General features: G+C 40.8%; 1 protein-coding gene across 4 annotated transcripts in view; it reads right to left on the bottom strand.

Annotated features, from left to right (window-relative positions):
- The window catches only part of ARHGEF28 (Rho guanine nucleotide exchange factor 28), a 3217901-nt gene that overhangs the window by 1928696 nt on the left and 1276555 nt on the right, over positions 1 to 12650 (bottom strand). The window lies entirely within an intron of this gene.

Below are 12650 nucleotides of genomic sequence, written 5' to 3'. Positions count from 1 at the left end.
CTGCCTTACATGCACTGCATGTCAACAGTATGCTCCGACTACTGAATCTGGAGTGGGATGAAGAAGGTACTGAACAGGGTGGATGGTTTGGAGGTGGGAAAAGGGTGGTGGAAATCTGAAAATAATGGTGACAGTGTTATGTACCACAATAACTAACACACAGCAATTAATTAAAAGAAGCCAAACTATACAAATCTGAGAGTACTGTAGTTATGAAAAACGGACTGGCTTATCCATTTCAGGTTGTATTAGTTGTGCACTCCCATTTGCACAACAACAAAATGTGCCACAGAATGTCTGCGTACCACCCCAATGAGAAGTTATAATATGTCAGTCTAGAGACTGGAGTTTCTCTGCTCAGTTAGATTCTTTTCAGACAGCCATGATTTCACTTCTTCGGTCTGAATTCTGCACACAAGAAACATTTGGGAGCCGTATAAAAGTAATTAACTCAATAAGGCACTTTATGCAACTGGTATTATGGTCCAATATGCCTCAATATAAGGTTTGGGAAATAAGTTGACCACGCATTTACTGTGATTACTATCCTTGAAATCATATTTCTTCCCAGTGCTCCTAAAAGTATTTAAGAAGCCTTCCTTTGGACTTGACTATTTGGACAACAACAAAACAGCCTGTCTGTCCTTTCAATAAATAAAGATTCTTTGGAAAGTGGTTGCCTTGAAGCTGGTGAAAATGCCAACCAATTAAGACCTATTAGCAACTTGCTCAGCAAAATTCAGGCACAGAAATAATACAAAAATGTATTCAGCTCTGAAGCATAACAGGATGAAGACCTGACTATGATCCAAGTGACCAGGGTTTGAGTACAGGCCCAACTAATGAAGAAACCGAATATGGTGATGGAATGAAATAGCGAAGCCTGCTCACCTCCCTCAGAGGGGTGGGGTTTAGAGCATACATATGGGCATACTAAAGGTGGTCGGAATCACCAGTGGAGACCAGTTGTCACACAGAGGTGGCATCCATAAAAGGGCTACGGCTACTTTATTATGTGCTCATCCGCGGTGGTGGTGCTCCGGTAGCGTTGTCGCCTCACAGTAAGACAGTGTCCAGTTCGACTCTCAGCTAGAGCGTCTTCTGTGTGGAGACATGCATGAATGGGCGTACCTTCATTGAAGGTTGTGCGTCAGGGCTGGTAACTCGGCACGTAAAAATCAACTACCAATCATTAGCAGACTGGAGTTCCGCTGTGACGACCTCTAACCGGGAAAAGCCAAAAGACACAAGCAGTGGCTAGCACATACACTTGTTAAGCCTACTGCATGCCACCACCTTGGATGTTGCAGGCATGAGTAGGGACACTGGCATGGCTAACAGTAAAACCCCATCCATCCATGTATATGACGGTCCTAGTCCTGGTTCACCTGATTCTTTTCACAGGAATGAATGAGACACAGAGCTTTTGTCAGGGAATCAAATGGATCATTCAGGTGTCTGGTGGGGGGGGTGTCTGATGGTCAGTGAAGAACAATGTAAAAGTAAGCAAAAAAAGGCCAAAATTACTCTGTCAACTGTTCTCATGAGATTATTTCCTGACAGCATCACACTCAACTCAGGTCTGAAAGCAAGCTAAGGCACAGCAAGCCCAGTAGGGAACAGATTCTTATGAGTTGCTAATAGCAGCTCACCCATCCCATAGGATGGTGTTGTTAGAACGACACCTGGTGCATGATCAAGTACTGCTGCCCCACACTATAGGGACTCTCAACAGTATGTTCTTCTCTTCCTTTCTCTTCTCTCTCTTCCTTCTTCCTGCTCTTTCCTTTGCTCTTCTTTTTCTCCCTTCTCTTATTAACCAAAGCACCAGTTACTTCTCCATTAGCTCCCTACTTTAACTGCATTTCCTAATCTCCCCAACTGCAAAACCTCTTTCTTTCTTCTTAGTCTTTTTCCCACATTTAAAATGCTTGACATCTCTTCCATCGGTCATCACTGTTGACTGTACTTTACTAGGTGTTCAGTATCCTATGATTGTTGTTTGATATTCACTGTATGGTTTTCTGATCTGACTTTATCCTGTATGTTGACTCTATTATTAGTTACTGCACTTCATGTGATAATATTACGTAGTTTAATAATTGAACTATGTATGTTGGAGCTTTTCTCCCCAGGCCTCTTATTATATTTTGGTATGTTTCTCACAAAACTGGTGGTTTTCTGGTAAATCACTCAGCATAGGTGTCACTTAATAACAACAGACATATGACTTTCAGACTTTATATTGTTCTGAAAATTAGTGCTAATGCAAAATCTGTTATTCAAACAACTGTCAAAGTTTTTAAGTTCAATAATTACAATCTATAATTGAATTTGGACCTTTGTCCCTCCATTATTTTTTGCTTTGTCCGGATTTATTGTGAAAAGAGGTTGCAAGGTATGCCAAGGACTATTCAAGTGCACTACCCATGGGAAGTAGGTGTGTCCCACCATTACCCAGCATGCCTTGATGAAGCAGACAGAGCAGCAGTGCAAATGCCATCCAGAAGGGAAAAGGGAACACACACACACACACACACACAAAAATCTTTACCTCTGCATGATGATGGCCATGAGCTCCATAGATCTCATCTCTTCAGCCCTCCCAACGTCAATAAAGGAATTTACATTAAATAGGGATGCAAAGCAAAACATAGCATTTAAAGTATACTTTCCCCACCTAGAGAAAGAAAATGTACTTGTATATTATATATGATTGATATAATGGCATCATTCAACACCATACTCCAATGCATTCCTTTGGAACACCTGCATTTGGTTTGGGGGATATCACAGGCAATCCTCAGTTTTGACCTACTAAAATTGTAGAATGTCGATTTTAATTATGTTATCTGCTCTTCTGCCAGAAAAGTCTACCACTTTTTACCCTAAATGAAACCGTCCTGACCTCCTCTTCCACCTACCAGAAAGCACAAAGTACAGAAAATTTTAGTGCTTGATGCCACCCCCACAATACTCATAGCATCAGACATAAATCCTTGACTAGTGCCCACGTAACTCAGCTTTGATTAGTATCCTGAGTGTCGGATGGCACAGGCATAGAGGAAGGGTGGCTCCATCTTGGTGGTATAGGAGGACAGAGCCAAATGCACACATTGTCAGTATCCCTCAGAGTAGGAGCTGTGATGCAGACGTCACACTGTGCCTCCATTTTGTAGCCTGCAATGGCTTATGCTTAGGGAAAAATCTCTCCTTCGAAAACAAATTTTCTGGCAAGCAATGTCCAGAAAAAAATGACAATCCTGAATAGTTTAAGTAACTTTGTAATTCACAATATCTCCTCACACCTGTTCCAGTCTTCCTTTAGTTTACTATGGCATTGTCCTACAGTAGAGTACCACCATTAAAATTATGCAGCATACAGATAAAAATATCTGACAAGATGAATTCATAAATGTTGTATCCCTGAGCACTTCAGACTGACCTTGTAGACCTTACTATTTCAGTAGTGTTTCAAGCCTTATTGAAAAGGCAGAAATGAATGATGATAATTTAGTCACAGTTAATCACATGCAGGTGGCTGGTGTGACAGAGCAAGATGCAGAGGACAGGAAGAAATGGAAACAGATGATCCTCTGTGGCGACCCCTAACAGGAGCAGCCGAAAGAAGAAGAAGAATCAATGTTTTCTAGCATTAAATTGATATTTTAGTTGCATTTTTTTAGTTTTCTTTCCATTTAAGTGCTTTCTATTGTAAAACACCTTGTGATAAATCTTTTAGGAATGCTTTGCTATTGAAGAACTGTGCTCCGTTTCAACTTTTCCTTATCTTTTGCAGTACAGTTTCCTGAGTTTGTTGTGTTTGCTTAATATGTGCGAACTGGAAAGCAGTACTATTTCTGTTCATGTGGGCAGTCTTCCAAAGCCATCCCAGATAATCTGTTGCTTGGCAGTGCCTCGCGTCTGTAAAATGGGAAACAATATTCACAAACATGTCACACTACCCGATTTAGCTAAATAAAGGTTCACATGTGGCAAAGACAGGGGATCTCAAGAAATACATTTCATCTGTGAAACAGGGATATAAAAGTAGCTTCAAGAGTTTTAAAATCTGAACTATGACAATAAACAGACATTTACTGAAGTATATGTCCTGTCTCCCTATTTAACTTATGGGTGCTTTTATAGGGTTCTGTTTAGTTCACATACTTTTCCACATTAAACTTCACAGAAATTATTCTACTGGCTGCTTTAGTTCGAAAATTTTATTTTGCTGAACTTTAATACTTATCAAAATGACTACTGGACAATGTTACTGCTTAGTCTTGCAGCACTTAGTTTTGTCATACCCTACAAATCACCGTAGATCTCTTAAGAAGTAAAATAAATGGGAATTCTCAACAGACTGTATAAATATTTTAGTTCATAAAACAGCTGCAAGTACCTGTACAATATGGGATTGCCCCTGTATAACTATTTACTGTTTCCTCTAGTATGACACACCTCACCAAGAGAGTCAGCATGCCATTTTCACACAGCAGTGGCTGATCTTGTCCCAAGAAGGTGTGGCATATGACTCAGAATATTTGGGTTTGGGATTATAACTTTTACAACAGGACAGGACACAGGGGGTATCCCCACTGCCTTAATATGTTTGAAGAATTATGAGCCTTTAGATGAGCAAAGTCAATTTACATAGTTATCTGGCAAATGAGGAAATGTGCTTATTTATTTTAAATATTTAAATAATACAGTTCAGCATAAATTGGTAAAATGGGCTCTCAGGGATTAAACCCTAATCCTTTCATAGCATATTTTGCATGTATTTCTCAAAAATACACTGATTGTTGATGCTAGCATTACAAGTTAATTGCTACATATTTAGGCAGACTAGGTCAGATTATGTTATGAATAATACCACTCGGAGGGTGTCACTGTGGCATGGAATTAAGTGTTGCTGCCTCACCTTACATAGTCCTCCAGTAGAGTTCCCAAGTGGGGTAATTATTTGAGGAGTCTGCATGTCCTCCTTGTATCCATGCAGGTTGTTGATAGATGTTACAGTTTTGTCCCACATCAGAAAGACATGTCATAAGTGACCTAGCAATCCATAGATGTGCATCTGGAATGAGTGAGTTTATGTGTGTGTTTTACTTCTGGTATCCTATTCCAAGCCAGTTTCTTTGCTTTGCTGCCACTTAGTACTGGGAAAGGTCTTGTAAACTGCAAACTTTACAATAGATAAAGCAGATAAATGGAGAAAGAATTAATACCTAAACGACTATCACCAGGAAACAATGAGCAATGTTTAACCTGAATTTAACAGAAGCAGCTTTCTGTGTGGAGTCTGCATGTTCTCCCCGCGGTCGAGTGACGTTCGAAAGGCATGCTTGAATGGGCGTGCCTTCGTTGAAGGTTGGGGGTCGAGCTGGCACCTTGGCACCGTAAATATCTACTGCCAATCATTAGCAGACCGGAGTTCAGCTGTGGCGACCCCTAACTGGGAAAAGCTGAAAGAAGAAGAACAAGTATGCGCCTGTGAAATAGCAAAAAGGTATCATTCTTATTCCCTGTTATTTTAAGTATGCATAACATACAAATCAAGAGTTAGCGTAACAAAACCATAAACAAATAAATTCAGTATAACAACTTACACACACACACACACACACACACACATATATATATATATATATATATATACATACACACACACACACACACACATATATATATATATATATATATATATATATTCCTTTGTATATTGACTTGTAACAGTCTGCAGACTGACAGCCTAGTATTTACCTATGAACCTGAAAAGCTAACAAAGCAGAATTAGTCTATGGACCACAATCACCTTGCCAGTCAACTCATTTATGGGGTACTTCATGGCAAAACAAGTCTGGTCTGGGATGCTCTTATGGGTGCCAAGCCAGCTATTAAGGTTTGCCTTACAGAAAGAAAGGGTGTCATTCTTTTGTACACATAATGGAAGATAAACCCAGAGACTGGCAGAATCTATCATGTAATAAATCTGTCCCATAAGTGTGTCTGACTTATATGTTGATGGACAGTCAAGGCTTTAGTTCACATGTTTGTGGAGTAATTTGTTTTATGGAGGTATGAGAAATCTATAAGGGCTGTGTCCTTAGCAGCAAGGGATGTTATACTTAAGTCACCATGCAGGAGTCCGTAAGACACAGAGTATAGGGAAAGAGTTTCAAGCTACTCTGGGGAACAGAGGGTCTTTACTCCTATGATCTTTTTTAATTAGGAATATCTTTCTCACTGTGTAATGCGTTCTGATAGACATATACTAAAAGGAGCATTATATTATTTTTACTGGCCTGATGAGCAAAGCACAGTCAGGAATAGTAATTTCTTTTGACATGGATGAAATAACTTGAGTTATTAATTGGACTAGGCAAAAGTATTTCCTGATCACTGTGCATTTTGTGGTCAAAGGATAAGGAATTAACAATGAAGCTGCCAAAGCCTATGATAACCACATCAGTTAGAGTAAGATGCTGTCTGTATTATAACCTGCTGTCAATATTTGTTTACCAGAGGTGACAGCACTAAACTTTTCTGCATTTAATTTAAGCCAGTTTCTAATAAGCCAGTGATTTGAATGGTTTGCCTTTGCTGCAATAACACTATATGAAATACTAAGTAAACACGACTACCTAACCTGTACTCATTAAAAAAATTTAAACATATGTCTGGAATAATAGTTTGTAGATCAAAGTAGATGAGGCCAAACAGTAAGGGGTTCAATACTGCACCCTGAGGAATGCCACTAGTCACATTTTTTTTAATTTCTGAGGTAACTCCTGCTACTTTAACCACACAAGTTCCACCTCGCTATCCATCATACCATATAAGTGTCTACATTTACAACTTTAGGTTTACTTACAATTCTGTCGTGGGAATATTATCAAAGACCTTTGCCAAATCTATGTACATTGTGGGCGCTACTTGGCCATTACCTACAGGTTCAAAGGCTTTCTTGAAAAGTTTACTAAATTAAATTAAAAGAAGTAGACATGATTTCTGTTTGATAAAGCTATATTGGTACAGGGGTTTACTATCATGTACTCGACTTACAGGCAGTCGAGTCTTCATATGCTTGAACCATTCCACAAAAGTCAGAATGCCGAATTCTGGTATACCCCGCACAAACACCAAACCTCAAAACTCCTTACTGCTCTGGACCCAGGAACAAGTGTTACCATGGGTCCAGAAGGGGCAAGGATAGACAGTTGGTAATATCATTTTTTGACATTCTGAAATTCGCAATGTGGGACTCAAGCAGGTGGACTCATCCAAGTATGTCGAGTTAATGAGAGTAAACTGGTACAGATCTGGACAATAAATTTTTTTTTATGCAGTGCATGGAATGTTGTAATTTCACTCCAAAAACAGGAAAAAGACAATTTTGTTAAGACTTTCTAATGTAAACAATTGTGCTTAACAAGCTTTAGTTAAGCACCCCTAAGCACTGGTAAGATTGGGTCTTGTGGTAGGGATTAACAGTGGACAGTGCTAGCTAACAAAGAACAGAGGCAGAAAAGTAAAACAGCCTTTAAATCCATCACACCTTTGTTCTGCCATACTTATAAACAAAAAATGCTCCAGAATAACATGTTAACAGCTTTTAAAGTTGTTCATTCTTCACAGGGACACAGTTTTTGCCTTATGTCTGCTTGACAGTGTTAATGCCGTATCGCCTTTCAAAGTCTTTGAATCTGAGCAGTCCAGACATCCTGGTGAAATAAAGAAAGATGACTGCCAGCCAATATCACCACAGTAGAGTTCCTGCCACCATGTGAGCAGGATCAAGAAAGTTATTACAGTTTTTCTGTTTTTTTAACATCTGCTGCAAACCAAGTCACTTCAGTTCTATGCACAGCCATCACTGCTTTTGCTTTGTATATGATAAACCCTGAAACAATATCTTCACTCTTAGGACCGACACAGAAGTCTAGTGACAAAAGTATGCTTTTTGCTTCTAATTTTTTTTTTTGTTTGCCCACAGGAATGGTATAATGTTTGCGCTTTCTGCACCTGGTCAATCCATTCATTCCTCCTTTAAAGAAAATGCCCTTCACCCCATTTGTTACCTGGTGGAGGAGAGCTTTGAATTTTAAGGAGAAAACCAGTTTGTTGATCGTGCAGACTGTCCTATCACTAAACTCTTAACAGCTTGCAGGGTCCCTGACTGCTGATCTCTTGGAAGGTGCATGAGCACTATTAAGTATGCTCAACCTCATGGTGTCACCAATCCAATTTCATGGTGTCACCAATCCAATGAGCAAAGCTACCCCCCCCCCCCCAACCATGATGACAAAGCTAGCACTGGCTAGGAACATCCTTCTGCCCCTACGCAGTACCCCCACTGCCTGTCAATAACAGAACATGGGCAGTCAGGGGTGCAGTTACGGCTTTCTCTCTCTAGGTCATGGGAACAAGTCTTCTACTTCTGCATTGCATAACTCTCCTTGACATGCACAGACTGATTTTCTCCCATCCTACCAAACCTAAGGTATTTTTGGAAGATGTAAGAGGTACATTTGTAACTGCTACAGCCACCCCATCGTCTATCAGATTTATGCAATGACTCCCTACCAGAGCAACAGCATGCATCCAAAGGTCATCACTAAGGTCTCACTAAGTCTTTGACCCTTAACCTCTCCACAGTTAGCTGTCTCACCAGGGGGTATATATGAGTTGTGACATGCCCTTTGGCTTAAGAGTATGGGGTTGTACTTACATTGTATTAGACTTTATCAAATCCCCTTGGACTGTAATCATGGAACAGAGAGCTGAACACTCCCCAGACTGATACCTTCTCTTAAGTGAAGCACTTTTCTTCTCTCTTTTTTAATGTTTATTCTGTGAGTACTTTAAACAAATTCATGAGCAGGGAAGGATAAGAAAAAGGTGAACAGAAAACTTGGGAAAGCAGTGGTGGCATTAATCCAAAATGATTCAAATGTTTATACTCTACCTATAGGTTAGTATGTTCAAAGGTAAGTACCAGGAAATCAGTCTGCAGACCATTAAAACTCTCTCTACCTTCAAGGAAGTCAACAAAAGTTAGACTAGGGGAGAATTTCAGGCTGTCCTTCCACTTACCTAGATTACATTGAAGGGGGCAAAGGTGGTACTCTGCTTTACATGCACTGTAATTTTGTTCCAAAAGTGGGGGATACACTGAGATATTAATCATGTCAATGTGTCCCATTTTGTTCCTTTAACGGGATATTTAAGGAACCATTTGTTCTACAAAGGAATAAGAAATCAAACAGTACTGCATTTTCAAGGCTATAAAAAGGCTAGACACAGATCCCTACAGAGATGTCTATAAGAGGCTGACTACAGAAAGTGAGGGCTGGCAGTCTGTCCTAACTAAGACTTCTGACGCCACTGAACTGTTTAGTTATGAAACTCTGAGGTCCTCAATTTGAGTAACGTGTTTAGACAAATACATGCCAAATGGGGCAATATAGTCAACAATGGGTCTGATGAGACATAAGTAAAGGGGAATTAAGACTTCTTTGGATCTAGAAGAGATTGTCTGTAAATTAAATAAGCAGGTAGAAGGCTTATGGACTACTGTGGTGACATAATGGTCAAATAAGGAATTACCTAGAAAGGTGCCAGATACCTTTCAACAGTGTCTGATTGGAGGGGCGTGTCATCTATATCACACGTGAAAAAGCTTTGCTTACCAAAATTAATTATACTGCATTTTTCACATTTCATTTGAGACAATTTGCCTTGCACCAGTTGTTAACATGGTCTGACCCATACTGAAACAACTGAGAGTCGGTGGAAGTTCAAATAACAACACCTAATACGCAGTTATCTACAAACATCAATAACTATAGTCCCTGAAGGACTGAGAATTAGATGCTAAATGGGGAGAGCCCAACACTGAGCCTTGAGGTACACCACTAATTACTTTTTTCTTTCAGAAGAGGCACCTATGACTCTAACCACATAGGTTCTGTCAGGCAACCAGTTAGCTAGCTACTGTACAACATAAAGATTAATATTCAGACGTACATGTCTGTCATTAATGCCAACATGCATAGAGTCAAAGGTCTTGGTCAAAACCACATATGCTGTAAAGCACTGCATAACTGTTATCCATTACTTCAGTGACTTTTCCAAAGAAATTCATCATCTTCTTTCGTCTGTACCCATTAGGGGTCATCACAGTGGATCATCTGTTTCTATTTCTTCCTGTCCTCTGCATCTTGCTCTGTCACACCAACCACCTGCATGTCCTCTCTCACCACATCCATAAACCTTATCTTAGGCCTTCCTCTTTTCCTGTTACCTGGTAGCTTCATCCTTAGCATCTTTTTCCCACTATACTCAGCATCCCTCATCAGCACATGTCCAAACCAACATAATCTTGCCTCTCTGGCTTTGTCTCCAAACCTTCCAACCTGGGCTGACCCTCTAATAAACTTATTCCTAATCCTGTCCACCCTCGTCACACCCAGTGCAAATCTTAACATCTTTAACTCTGCAACGTCCAGCTCAAACTCCTGCCTTTTTGTCAATGCCACTGTCTCCAACCCATATAACAGAGCTGGTCTCACTACCCTCTTATAGACCTACCCTTTCCCTCTTACTGGTACTCATCTGTCACAAATCACTCCTGACACTCTTCTCCACCCACTCCATCCTGCCTGTACTCTCTTCTTCACCTCTCTTCCACACTCATCATTACTCTGAACTATTGATCCCAAGTATTCAAACTCATCCACCTTCACCACCTCTACTCCTTGCATCCTCACCATTTCTCTATCCTCCCTCTCATTCACACACATATATTCTGTCTTAGTCCTGCTGACATTCATTCCTCTTCTCCCTAGAGCATATCTCCATCTCTCCAGGGTCGTCTCCACCCGTTCCCTACTCTCACTACAGATCACAATGTCATCTGCAAACATCGTAGTCCATGGGGACTCCTGTCTGATCTTGTCTGTCAACCTGTCCGTCACCATTGCAAATAAGAAAGGGCTCAGAGATGATCCTTGATGTAATCCCACCTTCACCTTAAACGCATCCGTCACTCCCAGCGCTGACCTCACCGCTGTCACATTACCCTTGTACATATCCTGTACCACTTTTACATACTTCTCTGACACTCCCAACTTCCTCATACAGTACCACAACTCCTCTCTAGGCAGCCTGTCATATGCTTTTCTAAGTCTACAAAAACACAATGCAACTCCTTCTGACCTTCTCTGTACTTCTCCATCAACACTCCCAGAGCAAACATTGCATCCGTAGTGCTCTTTCCTGGCATGAAACCATACTGCTGATCACTAATCATCACGTCCCTTCTTAACCTAGCTTCCACTACTCTTTCTCATAACTTCATGCTGTGACTGATCAATTTAATCCCTCTGTAGTTACTACAGCTCTGCACATCACCCTTATTCTTAAAAAAATCGGTACCAAAACGCTTCTTCTCCATTCCTCAGGCATCCTCTCACTTTCCAAGATTTCATTAAACAATCTGGTTAAAAACTCCACTGCCATTTCACCTAAACACATCCATGCTTCCACAGGTATGTCATCTGGACCAACAACCTTTCCATTCTTCATCCTCTTCATAGCTATCCTTACTTCCTCCTTGCTAATCCATTGTACTTCATGATTCACTATCCCCACATCATCCAACCTTCTCTCCCTCTCATTCTCTTCATTCAACAACCCCTCAAAGTACTCTTTCCATCTCCTCAACACACTCTCCTCGTTTGTGAGTACGTTTCCCTCATTATCCTTTATCACCTTTACCTGCTGCACATCTTTCCTAGCTCAGTTGCTCTGTCTAGCCAATCATTACAGGTCCTTTTCTCCCTCCTTAGTGTCCAATCTTTCATACAACTCTTCATATGCCTTATCCTTAGCATTCGCCACCTCTCTCTTTGCCATGCACCTCATATCATTACACTCCTGTCTACTTTCTTTATCTCTCTCACAATCCCACTTCTTCTTTGCCAACCTCTTTCACTGTGTACTCTCCTGTACTTCCTCATTCCACCACCATGTCTCCTTGTCATCCTTCCCCTGTTCAGATGTCATACCAAGCACCTTTCTAGCCGCCTCCCTTACTAGCTCTGCTGTAGTTACCCAGCTATTTGGTAACTCTTCACTGCCACCCAGTGCCTGTCTTAACTCATCCCTGAACTCCACCTCACAATTACCCTTTATCAATTTCCACCATTTGATCCTTGGTGCTGCCCTCACACTCCTCCTCCTCTTCTTGATCACCAACGTCATCCTACAAACCACCATCCTATGCTGCCTAACTACACTTTCCCCGTTCACCACTTTACAGTCTCCAATCTCCTTCAAACTGGCCCACCTACATAAGATAGAATCCACCTGTGTGCATCTTCCTCCACTCTTATATGTCACCCTATGCTCCTCCCTCTTGTTAAAATATGTATTCACCACAGCCATGTCCATACTTTTGGCAAAATCCACTACCATCTGACCTTCTGCATTCCTTTGTGTAACACCATACCTACCAATCACTTCCTCATCCCCTCTGTTCCCTTCACCAATATGCCCATTGAAATCTACTCCAATCACCACTCTCTCATCCTTGGGTACAGTCATCACCACTTCATCCAACTCACTCCAAAATGTTTCTT

The sequence above is a fragment of the Protopterus annectens genome, chromosome 2.part2 (genome assembly GCF_019279795.1).
Source record: "Protopterus annectens isolate FY-2018-M chromosome 2.part2, PAN1.0, whole genome shotgun sequence".
Classification (NCBI taxonomy): Eukaryota; Metazoa; Chordata; order Ceratodontiformes; family Protopteridae; genus Protopterus; species Protopterus annectens.
This window is presented reverse-complemented; position numbering and strand designations above follow the sequence as displayed.